This window comes from Heptranchias perlo, chromosome 20 (assembly GCF_035084215.1).
Source record: "Heptranchias perlo isolate sHepPer1 chromosome 20, sHepPer1.hap1, whole genome shotgun sequence".
Taxonomy (NCBI): Eukaryota; Metazoa; Chordata; class Chondrichthyes; order Hexanchiformes; family Hexanchidae; genus Heptranchias; species Heptranchias perlo.
The window spans coordinates 30,526,921-30,552,440 of record NC_090344.1 but is presented as its reverse complement, the minus strand read 5'-3'; the positions used below and the strand labels follow the sequence as shown (position 1 = coordinate 30,552,440).

At 44.9% G+C, this 25,520-nt stretch overlaps 3 non-coding genes across 3 annotated transcripts; 2 read left to right on the top strand and 1 right to left on the bottom strand.

Annotated features, from left to right (window-relative positions):
- The first annotated feature begins 1,807 nt into the window (after nt 1–1,807).
- Nucleotides 1,808–1,889, top strand: trnas-gcu (transfer RNA serine (anticodon GCU)). The gene has a single exon. It is a non-coding gene; the product is annotated as a tRNA-Ser (tRNA).
- Nucleotides 1,890–5,339: 3,450 nt separating this feature from the next.
- On the top strand, nt 5,340–5,410 carry trnag-gcc (transfer RNA glycine (anticodon GCC)). Its single transcript has one exon. It is a non-coding gene; the product is annotated as a tRNA-Gly (tRNA).
- Nucleotides 5,411–20,438: 15,028 nt separating this feature from the next.
- Nucleotides 20,439–20,523, bottom strand: trnak-uuu (transfer RNA lysine (anticodon UUU)). The gene is given in 2 exon segments: nt 20,439–20,474; nt 20,487–20,523. It is a non-coding gene; the product is annotated as a tRNA-Lys (tRNA).
- Between the last annotated feature and the right edge of the window lie 4,997 nt (nt 20,524–25,520).

Genomic DNA, 25,520 nt, shown 5'->3' with positions numbered 1-25,520 from the left:
ACTGGGTTTTGTTTCCATGGTCGTTGGCGCTTTTCCCCAAGTAGTTGATGTGTGGGAGAGACGGGCTGCGCGACATAGCTGCGAATGACAGCTGAAATGTGCACTTTTGGCAATCTGGGCGGTGCAGGAAGATCGGAAATGTTCCACTTGATTTTAACAGGTCTGTGGAAATGTCCGATTGAAAAGGAATGAGGAGAAATGCAAAGAGCGGCAGTGGCGAAAAAGTGTCGATTACAGGAGGTTGGCCGTGAGTGAAAGATCCTTTGAATGTCCGGCACAGAGGGGATTTTGTTCCGAAACAACAGACTTTAAAGCGCGCAGGGAAAGTGAAGTGCGAGCTGCGTCCTTGAGTCAAATTGGGTGTTTTCAGGAAAACAGCCATTGTGAAAATCACAAAAATGAAACCAGAAAATGCTGAAAACACTCAGCAGGTCAGGCAGAACCTGTGGAGAAAGAGCCAGAGGTAACGTTTCAGCTCTATGACATCTTTCAGCCGCAACGAATCGATTTCCATGTGGGACAGTGGCTTAGTTTTCGAAAATGTTAGATTTGATCTCTGAATTGCAAGGGTTCGAATTCCACCGCTGTAAGAATTTGCTGGCGCTGTTCAGTTTGGTCTCTTCACCAAAAATCCTTCGTTTCTAAGAAGTGACTTTCCGCATTGCTGGCGAACATCTGTTTGCTCAAATCAGCAAAGTCAAATTAGCACCCGAACTGTTTCTTGCACGGAGGTGTTGGGAGTGTAAAGTGTGATCTAGGTGAATTATCAATCAAAGTACAGAATGGCCCCCTGGTAAACCGGGTATCTCTTATGGTCAGCATAAGATAAAAAATGTGTACCATAATTATGAATTTCTTCTTTCCCTCACTCGAGGATTTATTATCAGGGAATGGACATGAGCAGGTCGATTGACGTCACGCTCCGGTCGTTTTGCATCGCCTCCTACAAATAGAATAGAATCATAGAAATGTTACAGCACGGAAAGAGGCCATTCGGCACATTGAGTCCTTGCCGGCTCTCTGCAAGAGCAATTCAGCAATACCCACTCCCCCGCCCTTTCCCTGTAGCCCTGTATTTTTTTCCTTTCAAATACTTATCCAGTTCCCTTTTGAAGGCCATGAATGAATCTGCCTCCAAGACCCCCTCGGGCGGTGTATTCCACATCATAACCACTCGCTGTGTAAAAAATGTTTTGCCTTCAACTTTGGTTCTTTTGCCAAAGACCTGAGATCTATGTGCTCTGGTCCTTGACCCTTCCGCCAACGGGATCAGTTTCTCTCTATCTACACTCTTCATGATTTTGAATACTTCCATCAAATCTCCTCGCAACCTTCTCTGTTCGAAGGAGAACAACCTCAGCTTCTCCAATCTATCCATGTCACTAAAGACCCTCATCCCTGGAATCTTTCCAGTAAATTTCTTCTGTGGGAGATTACCATTACCATGGCATTACCATCGCCGAATCCCCCCGAGTAACATCCTGAGGATCACCATTGACCAGAAACTTAACTGGGCCAGCCACATAAATACTTTGGCTGCAAGAGCAGGTCGGAGGCTGGGTATTCTGCGGTGAGTGACTCACCTCGTGACTCTCCAAAGCTGTTTCACGATCTGCAAGGCGCAAGTCAGGAGTGTGATGTAATACTCATGTGATGGTCATCGACCTGAAACGTCAACTCTGTTTCGATATCTGAAGATTCTGCCTGACCTGCTGAGGATATCCACATTGACTGTTTTTATTTCAGATTGGCAACATAACCAGTATTTTCATTTTGAATAAAAGGGATTTCGCAGGTTTCCTCATGTGGCGAGGTGGCCGAGAGGTTAAGGCGATGGACTGCTAATCCATTGTGCTCTGCACGCGTGGGTTCGAATCCCACCCTCGTCGTTATTGTGTTTAAGTCTTCTTTCCCTCATTCAGCAGGTCTGGTTAAAGTCCCATCCTTCTCGAAACGGCGGGCAGAGGTTTTTGCGTTGTTTGCTGAAATCAGCAAAAGTTCCTTCCACGAACGTGTTGAAATGAGAATGGTCGCGAAGTATCAAAGAGAAAAGCGGAGTCATTGTAAAAGGTCATCTTATGGTCAACGTAAGAAAAACTCATGTACCACAATGATGATTCATGTCCGGATCATTCCGTGCCTGTGTCTGTTTAAAAGGGATGTGCTGTAAGTCCCGGATCATTCCGTGTCTGTGTCAGTTTAAATGGGAATTGCTGTCAGTCTCGGATCATTCCGTGTCTGTATCACCCGATTTTCTTGATACCTTTTTCCTTCTGAACTGAAATGACGATCCTCTCTCGAGAAGAAGGTTCACCGCCTGCTTCGGGCAACTGGTAGGAAAAATAACAAAAACTGATGAGACCAAATTCATTCTGATGAGCTTCCATTCCAATCTCCGCACTCTATCCCATTCAGCCCCACCCCGCCTGGACATTACAATCTGCGATATTCATAAGGGAATAGAAAAGCCGAATTTCACGGTTAAAATTCTGCTCAACTCCCCTCTAGTTCTTTTGCCAATTATTTTAAATCTATGACCTCTGGTTACTGACCCACTTGCCAGAGGAAGCAATTCCTACCTACTTGATCTTTCAAAACCCCTCATTACTTTGAATACATCCATTAGATTCACTCCTTAACCTTCTCTGCTGTAAGTGGAATAATTCCAGCTTCTCCAATCTCTCCACATAACTGAAGTTCCTCAACCCTGGTATTATCCAGGTCAACCTGCTCTGAATCCTCTTCAATGCCTTTTCATTCTAAAGTGTGGTGCCCAGAACCGTACAATATATTCCAGCTGAGCCGAACCAATGATTTGTAATGGTTTAGTATGACTTCCTTGTTTCTATATTCAATGTCCTATTTACAAAGCGAAGTACCCCATTCGCTTGCTTAACCGCCTTATCAACTTGCCCTATTTTGTGAATATGCACCCCAGGTCCCTCTGCTCTTGCAACCAGCCATAAATTGTTCTTCTTCCAAAAGTGCATCACTTCAAACTGATCTGCGTTAAATCTGTCACGTGACTTCCCGTTTCACTCGTCTGTCCATGTCCTCCTGAAATCTGCTACTATCTTCCTCACTATTTGCTCCGTTGCCAAGTTTTGTATCATCCGCAAACTTCGAAATCGTACTCCCTATTCCCACATCCAAGTCATTTATAAAAACAAGAAAAGCAATAGTCCTAATACCGACCCCTGGGGGATCACACTGCATATTTCTCTCCAGTCAGAAAAACATCCGTTCACCACTACTCTCTGCCTCCTTCCCTTTAGCCAATTATGTGCCCAGGTTATCACCTGCCCTTTAATCCCACGTTTCCGAATACGTCTGTTATGTGTTAATTTCTAAAATGTGTCCTGAGAATAGCTGTAGCCCCGTAATTTTATTCTTAAGCAATGAGAATACAGATATTAAGACCGAGTGATAGATCGGGTTCATTTCCTTTACCGGGAGGTGACGGGACCCGAGGAGGGGAATTTCCATCTGGGTTTATATTTTCCGAAAGCGGAGACGAAAAATAGCAAAGCTCATCCCATCGAAATAAAGCAACTGGACTGAAGATCCGACAGCCTTGTCCCATCCCGGGTTTCCAGACCTGGCCGTTCAAGGAAGCCTGATAAGTCCATCAGGGGAAATAGAGAGAAAGAAGAAACACAGACAGAGATAGAGAGATGCATGCAAAGAAAAATAGTATAAATCTCCAAATTCTGTGATTGAGCAGAATTTAAAGTACAGGTTAAAATAAATTCAGTCTCATGTCGTGAAATCTTTTAGGTGAACAATGGGCTGGATTATCCTTTATGCTCTGAGGGAATAAACACTGCCTGGTAACTACAGCTCTTATTTATTTGAGCATTTCACAGTGGCGATGTGAGGTGGTTTCAAGCCCCCATTGAATTACACGGCTCTGTTTGACCCACTCCTCACGTAACCCACAGGAACTGCACGGCAGTGGAGCAGCCTGCGTAGGGTTATCACGGGAACTCTGCCAGACTGCATGTTCTGGACATGTACCCAACGCTACACGTGCAGCCTGCAGTTGTGTGTGCATTAGTATTTCAGTGTTAGTATCTTCGCCTGCCGGTGGGAAATCAGGGATTTGGTTCCAGTCCAATTCAGCATCCTTTACCTTTTGTATTCGGTACCCGTGAGATCGCCTGAGTTGGGATAAATTAATTTGCCGGCTTCAGTCAGTACAACTTCTAGAAAACTTGTCTTCATTTCGTCTCAGTGTGTTGCGTGGACAAACCCTCTACATTCTGTCCTCTGGCGCTCAAACATGCTCTGCTGGAGATAAGTCAAAACCGCTGAAAAGCTGTGAGAAGCCAATTGGTGATTTTTGACCAAAAATGGGGACACAACGGGGCTGATCCGGCACTTGAACCAGTGAAACTCCCTGAGCGAGAATCAGACCCAAAGACCAACTGGCAACAGAGCCGTGCAGCCACTGTAAAATTTCGCTGCCTTGAAGCCGATCCACCATCCTTTCAGAACGCTCTGTCCCTCCAATCTCGCTTTCTTGTACGATGTACGATGTAGAGCAACATCAGGTTGTACACGAATTATTTCACATCGACAATATTAGCCTCTCTTTACCGAATTCGTTTTGAATGTACGACTTGTATTTTCAAGTAACACTTTGCAGAATGAATTGCTCCGAAACGACATTGTCGTCTCTCTCGGCATCGTCATAGTTTACACTCCACCATAAGTATACTTTACTCAAATTGCTGCTTCCATTCACGATGAGGGCGAAGAGACATAAATGTGGGTACATTAGCTCCGAATTTATCAGCTGGATTCCACCTTTACTTGTCCAACCGCCTCAATCTTTTAATTGTTTACCCTTCTCTGCTGGTTTTGCAGTTTAGATCAGCCTTCGCTGTTCAAGGAAGCCTCAGAATTACATCGGGGACAACACAGAGAGACAAGAGTCAGAGACAGGGGGAGAAAGAGAGATGCACGAAAAGAAAATAAAGAGTATAAATGTCAGGTCTTGTAAACTAGCAGAATTTAAGTTACAGATTGGGAGAGATTCCTTCTCGGGTCTTGAAATCTTTCAAGAGAAGTTTGGGCACCCAATCAAAAGCACCGGCCACGCTGAAATATCTGTCATGCTGAGCGAGAAATAAATGCGGTCAACTAACTCCAATTTTTCTATTTCAGCATTGAAGAGATCTTTAAACAGTGACGATGCGAGCAGAATTCAAATCGAGGGAGAAAAACACCATTGGAATTTTGAGACCAACGCTTCAATCACTCGGCCATCCCAACAGCAAACGGCATGTTCGTTCAGAGATCATTTCAAATGAAAACAAGCAAAGCATCCTTTATGAGCATTGGTGGTTCAGGGGTAGAATTCTCGCCTGCCACGCTGGAGACCCGGGTTCGATTCCCGGCCAATGCAGCAAGTTTTTGCATTCTGGACCATGCGGAACTGAGGAACAGGAGTGGGTCATTTGGGCACCTCGAGCCTGTTCCACAATTCAATGAGATCATGGCTGATCTGTGACGTGACTCCATGTATGGGCCTTAGCCGCATATCTCTTAACACCTTTGGTGAACAAAATAATTTCAATCTCAGCTTTAAAATCAACAATTGAGCTCGCATCAACTGCCGTTTGCGAAAAAGATTTTCAAACTTCCACCTCCTTTTGCTGATCGAAGTATTTCCTAACTTCAATCCTGAAAGTCCTGACTCTAATGTTTCGGCCGTGTCCCCCCATCCTGGACTCCCCAACCAGCGGAAATGGTTTCTCTCCATCAACCCCATCAGTTCTCATTAATATCTTGAAAACTTCGATCAAATCAGCCCTTAATCTACTAAATTTCGGGGAATATAGCCCTAGTTTGTGTAATCTCTCCTCGTAATTTAACCCTTGGAGTCCAGGTATCATTCTCGTAAATCGACGCTGTACTCCATTCACGGCCAATATATCCTTCCTAAGATGCGGTGCTAGAACTGAACACAGTACTCTAGGTGTGGTCTAACAAGAGGTTTGTATCGCTGTAGCATAATGTCTATCCCCTTGTCGTCTAGTCCTCGAGATATAAAGCCCAGCATTCCATTAGCCTTTTCGATTATTTTCTGTACCTGTCCATGATATTTAATGATCTATGTACATGGACCCTATGTCCTTTTGGAACTCCACAGTTTCGAGTTTTTCTCCATTTTGAACGTATTCTGATCTACCCTTTTTAGGTCCAAAGTGGATGACCTCACACTTGCGTCAATTCAAATCCATTTGCCACAGTTTTGCCCATTCATTTATTATATTACTGTCTCTCTGTAATTTTATGCCTCAATCTACACTGTGTACAATGCTGCCCATCTTGGTGTCATCAGCAAACTTGGATATGTGGCTCTCTATCCCATCATCCAATATCAATGAGACCGTCTGAATTGAGATAAATTCACAGTCAGCTTCAATCTCCTCATCATCTTGAGACATTTTATTTACTTCACGTGTGTTGTGACATGGAAACTTCCGAACTCTGTCCTCTGGAGCTCAAACATTCTCTGGATGTAATTCAATTCTACCAACAGCAACACTGGAAAGATGTCAGAATCCAATTGGAGACTTTTCACTAAAAGCAGCGAGACAGCAGGGCTCGTCCGCGATTTGAACCCAGGATCTCTCGCATATCAATCAATTAAACCCCCGAAGCGAGAATCATATCCCGAGACCAACGCACCGCTCTCACTGTGCAGCCAGTGTAAACGTTCACTGCCTCCGACAACCGCTCGGCCATCCTGTCAGACCTCTTCTGTCCATCCAATCTCGTTTTCTATTCCGGTGTGCAGCAATATCAAGTTGTACACTAACTATTTCCAGTCACCAATATTAGTCTCCCTTCACCAAATTGGTTTCGACTTACGACTTGTATTATCAAGTGAGACGTTCCAGAATTAGTTGCTCTGAAACCACATTGCTTGGGAGGATACTGAGAGGTGGAGACGAACAGCGGGAACTTGGAGTGCATGTCCACAGATCACTGAAGGTAGCAGGACAGGTAGATAAGGTGGTTAAGAAGACATTCGGGATACTTTCCTTTATTAGCCTAGGCATAGGATATAATAGCAGGGAGGTTATCTGACAACTACATAAAACACTAGTAAGGCCACAGCTCGAGTACTGCGTACAGTTCTGGTCACCACATTAGGGGAAATATGTGATTGCTCTAGAGAGGGCCATGATGTGGAGATGCCGGTGATGGACTGGGGTGGACAAATGTAAGGAATCTTCAACACCAGGTTATAGTCCAACAATTTTATTTTAAAATCACAAGCTTTCGGAGATTATCCCCTTCGTCAGGTGAATGAGTGAAAGGTTCTCAAATTGCATATCTTATATTAGGCTGGGACAGCATCACACCAATCAAAAGGTGTCGTTGTTCAAACAGGCCAGTCACGGAGAACAGTACGTCCCAGTACACTGAATAAACATTGTGTCAATTACACAGACAGAGAGAAAGAGACCCAAATGGCAGAGAGAGAGAGAGAGAATATTAAAGGGTACAGAGGAGATTTACGGCGACGTTGCCAGGAGTTGAGAATTTTAGCTATGATGAAAGATTGGATAGGCTGGGATTGTTTTCTTTGGAACCAAGGACATTTAGACTCTTATTGTCCAAGTAGCATGCGGCCTCCTTGTTCTTTCTACCAAAATGCTCCACTTCACCCGCATCTGCATTTAGATTCATTTGCTAATTATACACCCATTTTGCCAGTTTATTAATGTTTTCTTGTATTTGGTCGCAATCTTCATCAATATTATCTATACCCCACCCCACCCACCCACAGCCCCCCGCCCCGCTAATCTGGTGTCATCCGTAAATTTTGAAATTGTACTTCCGATTCCCGAGTCCAAATCGTTTATGTAAATTGTGAACAGTGTCCCAGAACCGACCCTTGTGGAACACCTCATTCCACCTTATGCAGTCTGAGTAGCGACCCTTAACCCCTGCTATCTGTTATAGAGCAGTGATCAAGAGCAACTTCTTTACGTAGGGAGTTGTGAGACTGCGAAATTCACTTCCACGGTTAGTGTTTGGGTCACACAGTTCTGTAATGACAAGTGGTCCTCATGTTTTTATCCAAGACAGGCCTCAGCCCAATCATTTACTCCAAATGTTGATGCAATGGTTCAAGCTAAGAGGTGCCAGGTATCGGGAGCCGCAGGAGCAGTAAATGAAACCCAAATGCAAGTAAGCACCAATATAGTCCATCTTCATCTATTTCTAGTTTACAACTTTTGTTGAATGTGGCCCAGGCCAAGTGCCAGGATATCGGATCAGGCCCACCATAGAAAATGAGTTTCGCACCCCTGAGATAGACAATGTGAACCGGATTACCCTCATCCACTAATCCGGTAACTTCTTCAAAAAACTCAAGCAAGTTTGTGAGACACGACCTTCTTTCCCGGAAGCCGTGTTGAGTATCTCTAATGGCTCCTTCTTTTTCCCCGTGATCATAAACAGCATCTCTTAGGATCCCTTCAAGCATCTTCCCTCTGATCGAGGTCACACTGATGGGCCTGTCATTCCCTGGCTATGATTTGTCCCCGTTAATGAAAATGGGAACTACGTGAGCTACCTTCCAATCTCAGGGAACAATCCCTGACTCTATTGAGCAGTTGAAGATACAGGCAAGGGGCTCACAGAGCACCCGTCCCATCTCTTTAAACACCCGGGGGTGGATATCATCTGGACCTGGAGCACAAAGTATTTTGAGATTTCATATTTTATCCAAGATCACATCCCTTTCTATTTTAATATTTATGATGCTATTGTCGACAGCACATCCCACAGCTGGAATCTGAGCATCATCCACAGGAGTGTAGGCTGATGAGAAATAGTCATTTAACAGCTCTGCCATAGTCCGGGAATCTGTCCTGAACTGTCTTTCAGTGGCCCGAAACCATCTTTAATAGTCTTCTGACTCCTGACGCAGCTGGAAAAGCTTTTACTGTTATTAAAATTGTGCACCATCTTCTTTTCCAAAGATCTCTGAGCTTCGCTAATGGCTGCTTTTGTCTCCCTTGATTGTGGGTGATATTTGTCCCAATTCTCCTGTGAACTGAATTCATCCTGGCCTGACCTGAGTTAAATGTAAGACAGTTCGGGGAGTCAGGAATCATTCACCACAAGACCTCCACTGACAGGTAAAACCCCAGACGGTTCCTTAGTAAGGATTCCTCTGGTTCCTCGGCATATATTTGTCAGGATACTGAAACCCAGCTTTCTTACAGTCCACTCCTGGAGGCCCCACTCCCTGAGCCTGCAACCTTCAGCAGGGTCAGTGGTAGAGTTCCGCAGCAGGAGTGATCCCAGAGTAACTGTCGGGATCGCCCCCACCCTGTGGATGGTCCGGGTCGAGTATCTTTCGTTATCCTGGTGTCTAACACAAAGACATCAATAAAACAGGGAATTCTGGAAACACACTGCAGGTCCTTCTTTACCGACAGATCAAATGACTGTTGTATAATTGTACCAGCAGTTAACAGGCTCATGTGAATTACCTCTTCTGCTATTTTATTGCACGCTTCAACCCACTGATTTTAAATGGGTTTATTTTCGCCTGCCTTAAATGGTGGACTCAGGACTGTCACACAAACAATTTAAATCTTCATAGAATAATTACCAGTTATTTTTAGACTGGAGACTTAAACCTGCCGTTTCACTTCCAGTCAGGAATCGATCACAGTTTTACACCAATCTCTGATTTGACAGCACTTTTCCAGCATTCACCATTGTCCTTCTTGACTCCATTGGAAAGGACCCTTCTGTTCCGTGCCTAGGAGATCTGAACCATGAAAGAGAGCGGCTGGGACACATTTCTTACACACAAGATAAACCCGCACGGCGACTTTACTGTCAGTGAAGAGAGATGAGAAAGACCAAAGTGCCGTTTGCCCCTCTCAGTGTGGCCCTGAAGGACTGTGTCCAGGCTGAAGTTCTGTTCCCACCGGACGATCCTCCCCCCAGATTGTCCTTTCTGAGCTCCAGTCAGGTGATGCTAAACACTCAGGTGGGAAAGACCAAAATCTACAACAAGGGTTTAAAATAAAGCTGATTTATTTTACAGATATTCAGAATATTAAACTCCAGCCCAGTTATAGGGGTTATTAACATCAGCAGAAACAAACCCCAACTGTCAGAATGAACATGGTTCAGTCCAGGATGGGATTAACAGCAGAATCCAACCCCTGCAGTCATATGTTAACTCGCTGGTGTCTCAGCACGTGTGATGACTGAGTGAATCCCTTCCCACACACGGAGCAGGTGAACAGTCTCTCCCCAGTGTGAGTGTGTTGGTGTTTCAGGAGATCATTTGTGCTTTTAAAGCCCTTCACACATTCAGAACATTTAAAAAGTCTCTCCCCAGGGTGAGTACGTTGGTGTGTCAGCAGATTCCTTTTGCTTTTATATCTCTTCCCACAGTCAGAACATTTAAAAGGTTTCTCATCAGTGTGAACTCGCTGGTGTATCAGCAGGGTGGAAGACTGAGTGAATCTCTTCCCACACACAGAGCAGGAGAATGGCCTCTCCCCAGTGTGAACTCGCTGGTGTTTCAGCAGGTTGGATGACTGAGTGAATCTCTTCTTACACACGGAACAGGAGAATGGCCTCTCCCCAGTGTGAATTCGCTGGTGTCTCAGCAGGGTGGACGAACGAGTAAATCTCTTCTTACACACAGAGCAGATGAACGGCCTCTCCCCAGTGTCACCGTGCTGATGTCTCAGAAGTTTGTTTCTGCTTTTAAAGCTCTTCCCACAGTCAGAGCATGTAAAAGGTATCTCATCAGAGTGAACTCGTTGGTGTGTCAGCAGGTGGGATGACTCAGTGAATCTCTTCTTACACACGGAGCAGATGAACGGACTCTCCCCGGTGTGTCTGCGTCGATGAATTTCCAGCTGTGACGGGTAATTGAATCCCTTCCCACAGTCCCCACATTTCCACGGTTTCTCCATGGTGCGGGTGTCCTTGTGTCTCTCCAGGTTGGACGATCAGTTGAAGCCTCGTCCACACACAGAACACGTGTACGGTTTCTCCCCGCTTTGAATGGTGTGATGTTTTTTCAGGCTTTGGAACTGGTTAAAGCTCTTTCCACAGTCAGTGCACTGGAACACTCTCACTCGGGTGTGTGTGTCTCGGTGCTTTTCCACTCACACTGAAGTTTCAAATCTTTTCCGAAAGACAGAACAGACAAACATTTCTCCTTCCACATTCAAAGGCCGATGATATTCAGGTCCTGATGAATCGAGTGACTCTGTCAGATCTTGACGTGGTCTTTGGTTTGAGTTTCCTGTCTGCAAATCCACCCCTTCAAATACCCTGTAAAAGGAGTTTATAAAAGTTATCACTGTAAGTACAGGATAAAAATTTAGAACAGACAATTCTCGTTTCTATGGAACATTCTTTACTCTCTTGTTCCTCAAAGCTATAAATCCCCATCCCACACACTCTCCCTCGTCCCTGAGCTGAAATCCAAACCCATCGCATCATCTTTCAGTGGTGCTAAACCATGAGTGAAAGGGTGAGAGAGGAATGTGAGAGCGTGAATATGAGAGAGGGAATGTGAGAGAGTGAATGTGAGAGAGTGAATGTGAAAGAGTGAATGTGAGAGAGTGAATGTGAGAGGGTGAATGTGAGAGAGTGAATGTGAGAGAGTGAATGTGAGAGAGTGAATATGAGAGGGTGAATGTGAGTACAGCAGTGGGCTCGGTGTGGAGAATGAAGTGGGGCAGGTGGAGCATGTTTCAGTGGGGCAGCAGTGATCATAATCTCATTAGGTTTAGAATAGTTATGGAAAAGGACAAGGGACAAACAAATGTGAAAATTCCTAAGTGGAGGAGGGCTAATTCCAGTGAGTTAAAAAGGGATCTTGTCCAGGTGGATTGGAATCAAAAATTGGCAACAAAACAGTAATTGAACAATGGGAGGCCTTGAAGGAGGAGTTGGTTTGAGTACAGAGCAGACAGATTCCCACGAGGAGGAAAGGAACGGCCTCCAAAGCTGGAGATCCCTGGATGACAAAAGGTGTAGAGATCGTTATTTCTCCTTCATTTTTAGACGCTCCCTGACCCACCATTATTTCTCCTTCATTTATAGACACTCCCTGACGGATCAGCATTTCTACTTCATTTACAGACGCTCCCTGACCGATCACTATTTCTCCTTCATTTATAGACGCTCCCTGCCCCACCATTATTTCTGCTTCATTTACAGACGCTCCCTGACGGATCAGCATTTCTACTTCATTTACAGACGCTCCCTGACCGACCACCAATTCTCCTTCATTTACAGACGCTCCCTGACCGACCACCAATTCTCCTTCATTTACAGACGCTCCCTGACCGACCACCATTTCTCCTTCATTAACAGACGCTCCCTGACCGATCACCATTTCTCCTTCATTTACAGACGCTCCCTGAGAATTCCCAGTTTACACCGCGCAGGCGCGGGGCCGCGGCCTTTTGTTGAGAGTTGGTCCGGAGCGAAACGGGAGAAACCGGAAACCGGCGGGTAGTGAGGGGGGATAATGTTCACTGTTTTATATTCGGGTCTGGGGCCGCACTCGGGGTTTGTGAAGCCTGAGCCTGGGCCTGAGCCCGGACCCGGGCCCCGGGGTTTATTGAGCCTCTTGCTCCGATCCTCTCACCTGCACCGAACGCGCTCCTCCCGCAGCCTCGACTGACCGCGCATGCTCAGGACACACTGCCTTATCATGAGTCACTAATGCGCCTGCGCACTGGGCTCCTCTGATTCAGATAGGGCACAATCTGTACCGCGCTGCATGCTGGGTGATACAGCCGCCATTGCTTATCGTAATGTCTGTACGAAAAGCAAAAACATTTGAAGCAGGGAGAGCGCGTTTGGATCAAGGATAATGAAATAAACTGAAAGCCCAGCCCTTCGTGCCATTTAAACCGGCACAAACACACGGCATAGAAGCACCCCCCCCCCCACACACACACACTTTGGTGAACTCCAGAAAATATTTTATTCGGTAACTTGTATTAATTTCGTTTTATTAATTGTTGCAACTGACGGGTTCAATTAATGTTTATTTTCCAACTGCACCTCAGAACCGTCAGTTTCTCAATTAATCCCGCTATGGTGATTAACGAGATATCCGGACCAAAAGGAGCAGCAGGAATTTATTGCAATTTCCTGTAACGAGTGGGGTGCCACAGCGATCAGTGCTGGGGCCTCAACTTTTTACAGTATATAATAATGGCTTGGATGAAGGAACAGAGTGTCTTGTGGCCAAATTTGTTGATGATACAAAGATATGTGGAAAAGCAAGTTGCGATAAGGACACAAAGTGACTGGTAGATGGAATATAATGTGGGAAAATATGAAGTCATGCACTTTGGGAGGAAAAATAAAAAAGCAAAATATTATTTGAATGGAGAAATACTACAAAATGCTGCGGTACAGAGGAATCTGGGTGTCCTCGTACATGAAACATAAAAAGTCAACATACAAGTGCAGCAGGTAATCCGGAAGGCAAACGGAATATTGGCCTTTATTTCGAGGGCGTTGGAGTGTTAAAGCAGGGAAGTCATGCTACAACTGTACAGGGTGCTGGTGAGACCACATCTGGAGTACTGCGTACAGTTCTGGTGACCTTATTTAAGGAAGGGCATACTTGCATTGGAGGCAGTTCAGAGAAGGTTCACTCGGTTGATTCCGGGTATGGAAGGGCTGTCTTATGAGGAAAGATTGATCAGGTTGGGTCTATAATCATTGGAGTTGAGAAGAATGAGAGGAGATCTTATTGAAACATACAAGATTCTGAGGGGACTCGACAGGGTAGATACTGAGAGGTTGTTACCCCTCATGGGGGAATCTAAAACTAGGAGGCATAGTCTCAGAATAAGTGGTCGCCCGTTTTAGACGGAAATGAGGAGGACTTTCTTCTCCCAGAGGGTTGTGAATCTTTGCAATGCTTTACCCCTAAAAGCTGTGGAGGCTGAGTCATTGAATACATTCAAGGCTGTGTTCGACAAATTTTTGATTCGCAAGGGAGTCAAAGGATATGGGGAAAGGGCGGGTAAGTGGAGTTGAAGTAAACATCAGATCAGCCATGTTCTCATTAAATGGCGGAGCAGGCTCGAGGGGCCGAATGGCCTACTCCTGTTACTCTCTCTTATGATCTTATGGTCTTATGGTAAATTGAATGGAGGGATGAGAGAACAGTTGGTCCTCCAACCAATCGGAGTGTGTGAGGGGCGTGAGTTGCGGCACTGAATGGGCGGGTCTAAGCCCAGATGTCCCCATTGTCTGAAGCATCATCGTAAAAAAATAATTTATCTTAAGCTCCAGGAGCAAACTCGACCTTTCTGTTGTGGCTTGAAGCAGATGAAACCAGATGAGGTGGAGCAAACATTTCAACATTTGTTGGATAAACACATTAATTAAGAATAGCCAACATGGATAATTTGAGATAACTCGAGTCTTCTGATAAAGGGAATGTAGCGGTGGTTGTGCAGATGGATTGTGCAAAGGTATTTGATAAGATGCCGGACAGGAGGCTTGTTGATAAAATTAATACTCACGGTATTAAAATGAATGCGGCAGTGTGGATAGGAAGTTGTGTAAAGGGCAGAAAACAGAGAGTAGTTGTTAATGGATGTTCTTCAGACAGGACAGATGTAAACAGTGGTATCCCCCAGGGTCAGTGTTGAGACCATTGCTCTTCTCAATATAGAGAATGATCTGAGCTTGGGTATGTGGGACACAAGGTGAAAATCTCTAGATGACGCCAAATTTGGCAGCGTGGGGAACTGTGAAGAGGAGTCAGTGACGTCATTGTGACGTCCACAGGTTCGGAAACAGGCAGGTGAAGTTTAATGGAGAGAAATGTGACGTCATACATTTTGAGAGGAAGAAAAATGAGATGAAATGTACACTAAATGGTCAAAGTTTTAAAGTAGAGGAGCAGAGAGACTTAGGGGTGGAAGGTTCTAACTAATGCATTGTCTTATTAATTAACAAGTCTGAGAGTCAGCAACTTTAATACCTTATTAAGAAATATATGAACAAATTCTCTTTCCTCTACCGTACCGGAGTAAACATGCAAGTCCCCCGTGCAGACGAGATGAACCCTCTGGATGGAACATCAGGCACCCTGAGCTTGATCTCCGGTGTCTCCACTCCCGACTGCCCCTTACATCAGTATCCCATCACTTTTATACACTGTAGTGACCCAACCCTGTCACTGGAGCTGGAACTTCCCTTGTCTGTGGTTTACAAGGACACATTGCTTGGTTCCTAGCAGTTATTTTTATTCAGTAGCATTCTCATGACCCCTGAACTACCTTGCTTACTGTTAATTAGAATCATGGAATCAAAGGAATTTACGGCACAGAAAGAGACCGTTCGGCCCATCGCGTCTGTGCCAGCCGAAAAAGAGATATCCAGCTTAATCCCACTGTCCAGCTCTTGGTCTGTCGCCTTACAGTTTACAGCACTTCAAGTACATACCCACGTACTCTTTAAATGCGATGAGAGTGTCCGCCTCTACCATCCTTTCAGGCAGTGAGTTGCAGACCCCACAACACTTGGGCGAAAGAATTTCTCCTCAGCTCCCCAATAATCCTCCCATCAATCACTTTAAATCTATGCCGCTGGTTACTATCCTCTCTGTGAAGGGATATGGGTCCTTCCAATCCACACTAGGCCCCTCATAATTTTGTACACCTCAATTAAATCTGCATTCAGCCTCTTCTGTTCCAAAGAAAACATCCCCAGCCTATCCAATCTTTCCTCTTAGCTAAAATTCTACAGTCCAGGCAACATCCTTGTAAATCTTTCTTGCCTTGCATAAAATGTCTGCTATTTGAAAGTCGTAACATTGATCAAAGTCTGCGTTAAGTTTTCTTGCCATTTGTGTCAAGATTTGGAAAAGATCTGTTACCTGACTCTTTTAATGTTGCCGACCTTTAACTGTAACTCACAGTGTCTGAGCAGTTACCGTTATCATTGGACTTTTATGTATCTTCTTGTGCTCCATCTTCTGAACAACACAAGCTGATAACAGCAATGTTTTCTTCAAATGGAATCCCAGTGTGAAAAAATGCACAATTTCAGAGCGAAGCATCATATGCAAGATTGGTGGGAGATGCGACTGGAGATAATGGGCCTGGGGCAGTGAGAACATCTCTTGAGCATTAAGATATTCAGTATCCGAAGAAGCAGGGAGATGAGGTCGTTGTGTCTATTGATCCAGGTATCCGCAAAATCCATCGTCTCTCAATGCCCAGCATCATTCTTCCCCTCTCCTGCTTTCCAGTTAAGGTTTTTTACTCGTTCAGTCGCAGTATTTGCTTTGAACATCTAATTCACCGGCATCTGGAGGAGCAGAGGAAGCTGGAGATAAAGTAGTGACAGAAACAGAAGGAGATGGCTCGTGATGGCAGAATCTTGTGTGTGTCAATTGCTTCAAGTGAGACATGACAGTCCTGCGTTGCCTTGCACCTTTCCCAGGAGCTGCACTGATTCGGTGCGTGCGTTTTGGAAATGGAAACAGTTCCACCAGCAGCTTGTGGTAATATTTCCCCTCACTGTCCATTTCATGTACCTGCCGACCCGCACTTGGTGCTGTCGTTGTCTGAACAAGTCTTTCATGTTCGAACAGTAAATTCCATTTTGTGCGAGCAACTTGTCTGGGACGAAAGTGACGTAAGTTTCAAAGGGACAAGTCGGAAAGCAGCGTTGGTCTGCTTGCTTGAATGAAAATTGCAGCAGATTCGCTGGTGGTCCAGTGCTGAGGACTCGGTGCTCTCACCGCCGCGCCACCATGTTTGATTCCCGATCAGGGAACTTGACTTTCCTGGTGTTGTTCAAAATAGCACCAACCAAATTCCCCCGACTGAGCACAAAGCTCGGTCCTGATCAGCCTGAGCAATTTCACCGCTCCTGCCTGAACAGCCAGCAGCCCATCATTCTTCAATTTCACAACCCATAAGAGCGATACACAATGCACTTTCTTGCCTTCTGTAAAATGCCTCCTGTTCGAAAGTCGTGCCGCTCATCAAAGTGTGCATGAAGTTTTCTTGCCATTTCTGTCATGATTTGGAAAATATCTGCTGCCTGACACTTTAAAGGTTGCCAATCTTTAACTGTAGCTCACAGTGTTCGAACAGTCACTGTTATCATTAGCCTTTTATGTATCTTTTTGCTCTCCATTTCCTGAACAACACCAGCTGATCACGGCATCGCTTTCTTCAAGTTGAATCCCAGTGTGAAAAAATGCACAATTTCAAAGCTAAGCAACGTGTGCAAGATTGGAAGGAGAGTGCGAGAGGAGATAATTGGCTTGGATCAGTGATCCCTTCAGCATTCAGACATTCATTATCTGAAAGAAGCACGGAGATGATATTTTGGTCGAGATTTATCAGTGTGGAAAAGAAGCAGGGAGTTGAGATCCTTTTGTCCATTCATCCTGCAACAGACAAAATCCTTCGCCTCTCAATACCCAGCATCTTTCTTTCCAACTCCTTGCTCTGCAGGGAAGTCTTGGTTTCATTAATTCTCCGTGTTTGCAGCAAACATCTAATTCACCTGGCAGATCTGGCCGTGTCTTCGAGTCAAACGTCATCCCATCGTGTTGACATCATGTTAGCAACTCAAGATAAGCTGTTTTATGTTGATGGAATGCATTCGAGCCAGTTTTCTGGATCAATATGTTGAGGAACCAACAAGGGAACAGGCTATTTTAGAACTAGTATTGTGTAATGAGACAGGATTAATTAGTAATCTTATAGTAAATGATCCTCTGGCGAAGAATGATCATAATATGATAGAATTTAATATTGAGTTTGAGAGTGATGTCGTTAAGTCCGATACTAGGGTCTTAAAATTTAAACAAAACCAATAACGTTGTTATGAGAGGTGAGTTGGCTTAGGAGTTTGGGACATTAGATTAAAAATATGATGGTAGTTAAGCAATGGCGAACATTTAAATAAATAATTCATTATTCCTCAACAAAATTACATTCGTTTGAGGATTAAAAACTCCACCGGAAAAGTGGCCCAACCTTGGTTAACTGGAGAAATTAATGATAGAATTCGGTTAAAAGAGGCTTACAATGTTGCCAAAATGAGTAGTAAGCCTGAGGATTAGGAGGGTTTGGGAAATCAGCAAAGGATGACCAAGAAATTGCTAAAATGGGAGAAAATAGAATGAGGGTAGACCAGCAAGAATTATAAAAATGGATTGTAAGAGCTTCTACAAGTATGTATAAAGGAAGTGATTCGCGAAAGCAAACATGGGTCCCTTGGAGGCAGAGACTGGAGAATTTATAATGGAGAATAAGGAATGGCAGAGATGTAAACAAGTATTTGGTATCTGTCGTCACAGTGGATGACACAAAAATCATACCGGAACTATTGGGGAACCAAGGTTCTAATGAGAGTGCGGAACCTAAAGCAATTAATATTAGTAATGAAAAAGTACCGGACAAATTAATGGGACTAAAGGCTGACAAATTCATTGGCCCTGATGGCCGACATCCTAGGGTTTTAAAAGAGTTGGCTGCAGAGAAAGTTGGTTTTATCTTCCAGAGTTCCCATGATTCTAGAAAGGTCCCCTTGGATTGGAAGGTACCAAATGTAACCCCGCTAGTCAAGAAAGGAGGGAGAGAGAAAACAGGGAACTACAGGTCATTTAGCCTGAAAATAGTAGTCGGGAAATTGCGAGAATTTATTACTACGGACTTGGTAAGAGGGCACTTAGAAAATCATAATATGGTTAGGCACATGCAACACGGTTTTATGAAAGGGAAATTGTGTATGACAACTCTATTAGAGGTTTTGAGGGTGTAGATAGCAGGTACTTTAGTTCTGTCTTCACAGAGGAGGACACAAATAAACTCCCGGAAATGTTAGGGTACCAAAGGTCTAGTGAGAGTGAGAAACTGAAGGAAATCAGTATTATTAAAAAAAAAATAGTGCTAGGGAAATTAATGGGGCTGAAAGCTGACAAATCCCCAGGGCCTGATAATCTACATCCCAGAGTACTAAAGGAAGTGGCCTTGGAAATAATGGATGCATTGGTGGTCATCTTCCAAAATTCGATAGACTCTGGAACAGTTCCTCCAGATTGGAGGGTGGTAAATGTAACCCCACTATTTAAAAAAGGAGGGAGAGAAAAAAACAGGGAACTACCGACCAGTTAGCCTAACATCAGTAGTGGGGAAAATGCTGGAGTCCATTATAAAGGATGTGATAACAGAACACTTGGAAGGCATTAACGGGATTGGACAGAGTCAGCATGGGTTTATGAAAGGGTTTGGGGATTTGTTGACGTACAGAAAACAGAAAGTCGGAATAAAGAGGTCATTTTCGGGTTGGCACGTTGTAACTAGTGGGGTGCCGTGAATATCAGTGCTTGGGCCTCAGCTATTTACAATCTATATGAATGACTTAGATGAGGGGACCGAGTGTAATGTATCCAAGTTTGCTGACGATACAAAACTAGGTGGGAAAGTAAGCTGTGAGGAGGACGCAAAGAGGATGCAAAGTGATACAGACAGGTTAAGCGAGTGGGCTAGAAGTTGGCAAATCAAGTATAAAGTGGGGAAATGTGAGGTTATTGACTTTGGTAGGAAGAATAGAAAAGCAGAATACATTTTAAAAGGTGAGAGATTAAGAAATGTTGATTCAGAGGGATTTGTGTGTGCTTGGACACGGATCACAGAAAGTTAACATGCAGATGCAGCAAGCAATTAGGAAAGCAAATGGTATGTTGGCTTTTCTTGTGAGGTGGTTGGATTACAAAGATAAGGAAGCCTTGCTGTAATTATATAGGGCTTTGGTGGGACCGCATCTGGAGTACTGTGTACAGTTTTGATCTCCTTATCTGTGGAACGATACACTTGCCTGAGCGTGGGTGTAACAAAGGTTCACCAGATTGATTCCTGGGATGACAAGGTCGTCCTGTGAGGAGAGATTGAGTAGAATGGGCCGATATTCTCTGCAGTTTGCAATAATGAGATGATCTAATTGAAACATGTTAAATTCTTAGAGGGCTTGACAGGTTAAATCCTTGGAAGCTGTTTCCCCTAGCTGGAGAGTCTAGAACTAATGGTTATAATCTCAAGATAAGGGGCCGGCCATTTCGGACAGAGATGAGGAACAATTTCTTCACTGAGAGGGTTGTGAACCATTGGAACTCTCTACCCCAGAGGGCTGTGGATGCTGAGCCATTGGATCGATTCAAAACAGTGTTAGATAGATTTTTGGACACTAAGGAAATTAAGGGATATGGGGATCGGCCGGGGAAGGAGAGTTGAGGTCGAAGATCAGCGATGACGTTATCAAATGGCCGAGCAGGCTCGAGGGACTGGATGGCCAACTCTTGCTCCTTTCGCTGATGTTGGTCCGCTGGAAAAGCAGAACTTGCCAGCTGTTTTAAAATTTTTCGCCTGAACAGGGATTTGAACCCTGGACTCTCAGATCACTCCCTGTTTTAAAAGTCTGATGCTCTACCGACTGAGCTATCCAGGCGCCCCACTAAACTAGTTTCCATCATAGAGATTCATGGTGGGACTCTGAATTATCCCTGGCGAAGCCGAATTCGGGGGAATATCCCTTCTGTCGAATTTTCAGCAACGTGTTGAGGAGAATCCTTGTTTCTGTTGAACATGATGTGAGAAACATGGACAGTGAACTCGTGATTTTGCAATTCTTCTTGTTTGTACAAAATGTCTTGTCATTCGTTAGCACCAATTAAAAAAAACACTTCACAAAATGGCTCAAAAGCTAAACTTGTTCCACACGGGAGCTGGAAAATGCCTCTCGACCTTTCAGCCGATCAACAATTGAAAGCTGAATAATTTCACCCGATACACCGTGACACCAGGCAGCAGATTTGCCTCCCGAATATTCCCTACACGACACTTCAAACCGATGAATACCTGCTTCACGGAAAGAAGAATTGTGTTTTTGGTTCTTTAGATTTAAACATCTCGTGCCGGCCGCTTTACCATTTCAGCTCTCGCCAATTGCCCCCTCTCCCTCCCATAAACAAATAAACTCTCGCCTGCTATTGCAAGACGGTCGGCCAGAGGAGCCTCAGTGCCCACATGGGGACATGAAGAAGTCGATGCGTTATGGAACCGGTTTTACCTTGAACTCCAGTCAAAATGTTGAGAAGGTTCAACTACTTTAGACGGCGCTGGAGCTCACAACCCCAGCATTTCTCGAGCGTATAATTATTGTAGAAATAACGCGCGCTGACCGATTGCGCCACTGGAGCCGCGCACGGTCTGTGTCACCAGTGCTCCCATCAAACAGCTTCATCCTCGGTCTCTCAATTATCGCTTCGTGATCTTTCCCACACAGAAGCCTCCAACCAAGAGGCGATTCGTTAAACATCCGCAGCGACATTTAAAAGCCGTGGCATCTGAAACAAAACCCCAGACGATAAGAACTTTGAATTATATTATTATTATTAACTTAAGGACAATTATTTTGATGCTACTTTGAGGATTTGGGGAAATTGGGAGCTGAAACTAAGAAACTCTCTCTGGGCTGTCGTTGATTGAAGAGATGGGAGTTATTTCATTTAAAAACCGAGGCTCGGAACTTTCTGATGGAGAAGTGTGTCAGAAGATTGTGGTTAGTGACAGTTGACGGGGAGATCTGGAGGAGAGGGAGAAAAGTCAAAGTCACAGCTGTGACAGCTCAAGTGCTCTGCTTATCTGTAATATTTAGAAAGTAATGTACAATACAGGACAAACCAGTTCGGTGTGGTTATTACTAAAAGTCCCGGGTTCAAAGACGGATTTGTGAAGAGGGAACGGATTTAACCGCCAGACTGAAATCATTCCCCATGAATCTGAAGCGTCTTGCGGAAAACGGCAGTGCGAACTGTTATGTTCGTGTCATGACTTGAAAGACCCTCCAATTACCGACAGTATCTTTGAACGAATTGTGCAGCCAAACCGCGATTGAAGCCGCTTTGCATTCGTCAAACGTGTCGGTGACGATATTGGGGGTGATAATTGTCGATTTCAATTATTTGAAATCTCACCACGTGACCCGAAGATTGACCGCAGAATCGAGTTTTCCCTTTAAGTCCTGAATTGAAGGGAAAGGCGCTACAAGCAGGTCGGAGAAATGAAGAGCAGAAAATGTGGATGAAACTTGCACGAGTGAAAATCCCTGTCTGTTGGAAGACTCAGTCCCCAGTGGTGGAGAGGATTGGGATTTCAAACTGTCTCACAGCTCACACACACACCATTGGTTCATTTAATCACCTTCAACAACTCGATTACATCATCACTTAATCTTCTATACACAAGGAAATACAAACCTTGTCCATGCAACCTGTTCGCATAATTTAAATATTTTAGCCCAGGTATCATTCAGGTCAATTCTGGTGAATCTGCACTGCACCCCCGACAAAGCCAATATATCCTCCCTCAGGCGTGGTGTCCAGAACTGAATGCAGTACTCTAAATGTGGTCTCAGCAGAGTTTATTTAACTGTAACATTTTTTTTATTCGTTCATGGGATGTGGGCGTCGCTGGCGCGGCCGGCATTTATTGCCCATCCCTAATTGCCCTTGAGAAGGTGGTGGTGAGCCGCCTTCTTGAATCGCTGCAGTCCGTGTGGTGACGGTTCTCCCACAGTGCTGTTCGGGAGGGAGTTCCAGGATTTTGACCCAGCGACGATGAAGGAACGGCGATATATTTCCAAGTCGGGATGGTGTGTGACTTGGCGGGGAACGTGCAGGTGGTGTTGTTCCCATGTGCCTGCTGCCCTTGTCCTTTTAGGTGGTAGAGGTTGCGGGTTTGGGAGGTGCTGTCGAAGAAGCCTTGGCGAGTTGCTGCACTGAATCCTGTGGATGGTACACACTGCAGCCACAGTGCGTCGGTGGTGAAGGGAGTGAATGTTTAGGGTGGTGGATGGGGTGCCACTCAAGCGGGCTGCTTTGTCCTGGATGGTGTCGAGCTTTTTGAGTGGTGTTGGAGCTGCACTCATCCAGGCAAGTGGAGAGTATTCCATCACACTCCTGAATTGTGCTTTGTAGATGGTTTTGGTGAGTGAGGAGGTCATTCACTCGCCGCAGAATACCCAGCCTCTGACCTGCTCTTGTAGCCACAGTATTTATGTGGATGGTCCAGTTACGTTTCTGGTCAATGGTGACCCCCAGAATGTTGATTGTGTTGGATTCGGCAATGGTAATGCCATTGAATATCAAGGGGAGGTGGTTAGACTCTCTCTTGTTGGATATGGTCATTGCCTGGCACTTGTCTGGCGCGAATGTTACTTGCCATTATAAGCCCAAGCCTGCATATTGTTCAAGTCTTGCTGCATGCAGGCACTGACTGCTTCATTATCTGAGGGGTTGCGATTGGAACTGAACACTGTGCAAACATCAGCGAACATCCCCATTTCTGACCTTATGATTGAGGGAAGGTCATTGATGAAGCAGTTGAAGATGGTTGGGCACTGGACAATGCCCTGAGGAACTCCTGCAGCAATGTACTTGGGCTGAGATTATTGGCCTCCAACAACCACTACCATCTTCCTTTGTGCTAAGTATGACTCCAGCCACTGGAGAGTTTTCCCTCTAATTCCCATTGATTTCAATTTTACTTGGGCTCCTTGATGCCACACTCGGTCAAATGCTAGCTTGATGTCAAAGACTGTCACTCTCACCTCACCTCTGGAATTCAGCTCTTTTGTCCATGTTTGCTCCAAGGTTGTAATGTGGTCTGGAGCCGAGTGGTCCTGGCGGAACCCAAACTGAGCATCGCTGAGCAGGTTATTGGTGAGTAAGTGCCACTTGATAGCACTGTCGACGACATCTTCCATCACTTTGCTGATGATTGAGAGTAGACTGATGGGGCGGTAATTGGCCGGATTGGATTTGTCCTGCTTTTTGTGGACAGGACATACCTGGGCAATTTTCCAATTTGTCGGGTAGGTGCCAGTGTTGTCGCTGTACTGGAACAGTTGGGCTAGAGGCGCGGCTAGTTCTGGAGCACAAGTCTTCAGCACTGCAGCCGGGATGTTGTCGGGGCCCACAGCCTTTGCTGTATCCAGTGCACTCAGCCGTTTCTTGATATCACGTGGAGTGAATCGAATTGGCTGAAAACTGGCTTCTGTGATGGTGGGGATATCGGGAGGAGGCCGAGATGGATCATCCACTCGGCACTTCTGGCTGAAGGTGGTTGCAAACGCTTCAGCCTTGTCTTTTGCATTCCCATGCTGGACTCCACCATCATTGAGGATGGGATTGCTAACAGAGCCTCCCCCTCCCGTTAGTTGTTTAATTGTCCACCACCATTCACGACTGGATGTGGCAGGACTGCACAGCTTGGATCTGTTCCATTGTTTGTGGAATCGTTTAGCTCTGTCTATATCATGTTGCTTCTGCTGTTCAGCATGTATATAACTTCCACCCTTTGTATTCCAGCTCCCTTGAGATAAAGGCCCACATTCCATTAGCCTTTTTAATTACGTTTGTACCTGTCCACCGATTTTTAGTGATTGCTGTACTTGGACCTCTAAATATCTCTGCTTCCCCACAGTTGCTTGCTTCTCTCCATTTACAAAATGGTCTTAATGATCTTGCTTAGGTCCAAAATGGATGACCTCACATTTTCCCATATTGAAAGTTTGAACACGCTGGGGGTCTTATCTGTAGAAACGAGAAGGCTGAGCGTGACCTGAAATAGGACTTTAAGATTATGCAAGGGTTTGATAGGTCAGATGTAGATAAGGTGTTTGTACTTTGGGGGTAGGGACTCCAAAACCTGGGGCCAATAATATAAGATAGTGATTAATAAATCCATTATAACATTCAAGAGAACCATATTTACGCAGAGTCGTTAGAATGTTCAACTCGCTATCACAAGGAGTAGTTAAGGCGAAAAGCATGGATGCATTTACGGGGAAGCGAGATAAACACATGGAGGAGAAAGGACTATTCGGGTTTGCTCATAGGGTTAGATGAAGAGGAGTTGAAGGAGGCTTGTCTGCAGCATAAACACCGGCATAGTCTAGTTGGGCCGAATTGCCTGTTTCTGTGATGTACATTCTATGTAATTCTATGTAACTCCATCTGCCACAATTTTACCAACTCACTTCATCTATTAATTTCCCTTTGCAACTTTATGCTCCCATCTACACTACTCACTGTGCCACCTAACTTGGTGTCGTCGACAAACTTGGATATATGGCTCTCTATTTCTTCATTTGCCTCATTTATGCATATAGTAAAAAGCTGATGCCCCGGTACGACAAACTGTCCGCTCATTCCTCCAGTCAATTTATCATAAGGCCATAAGATCATAAGAGATAGGAGCAGGAGCAGGCCATTCGGCCCCTCGAGCCTGCTCCGCCATTTGAGATCATGGCTGATCTGATGTTTATCTCAACTCCACTTACCCGCCCTTTCCCCATTTCCTTTGACTCCCTTGCAAATCAAAAATTTGTCTAACTCAGCCTTGAATGTATTCAATGACTCAGCCTCCACAGCTTTATGGGGT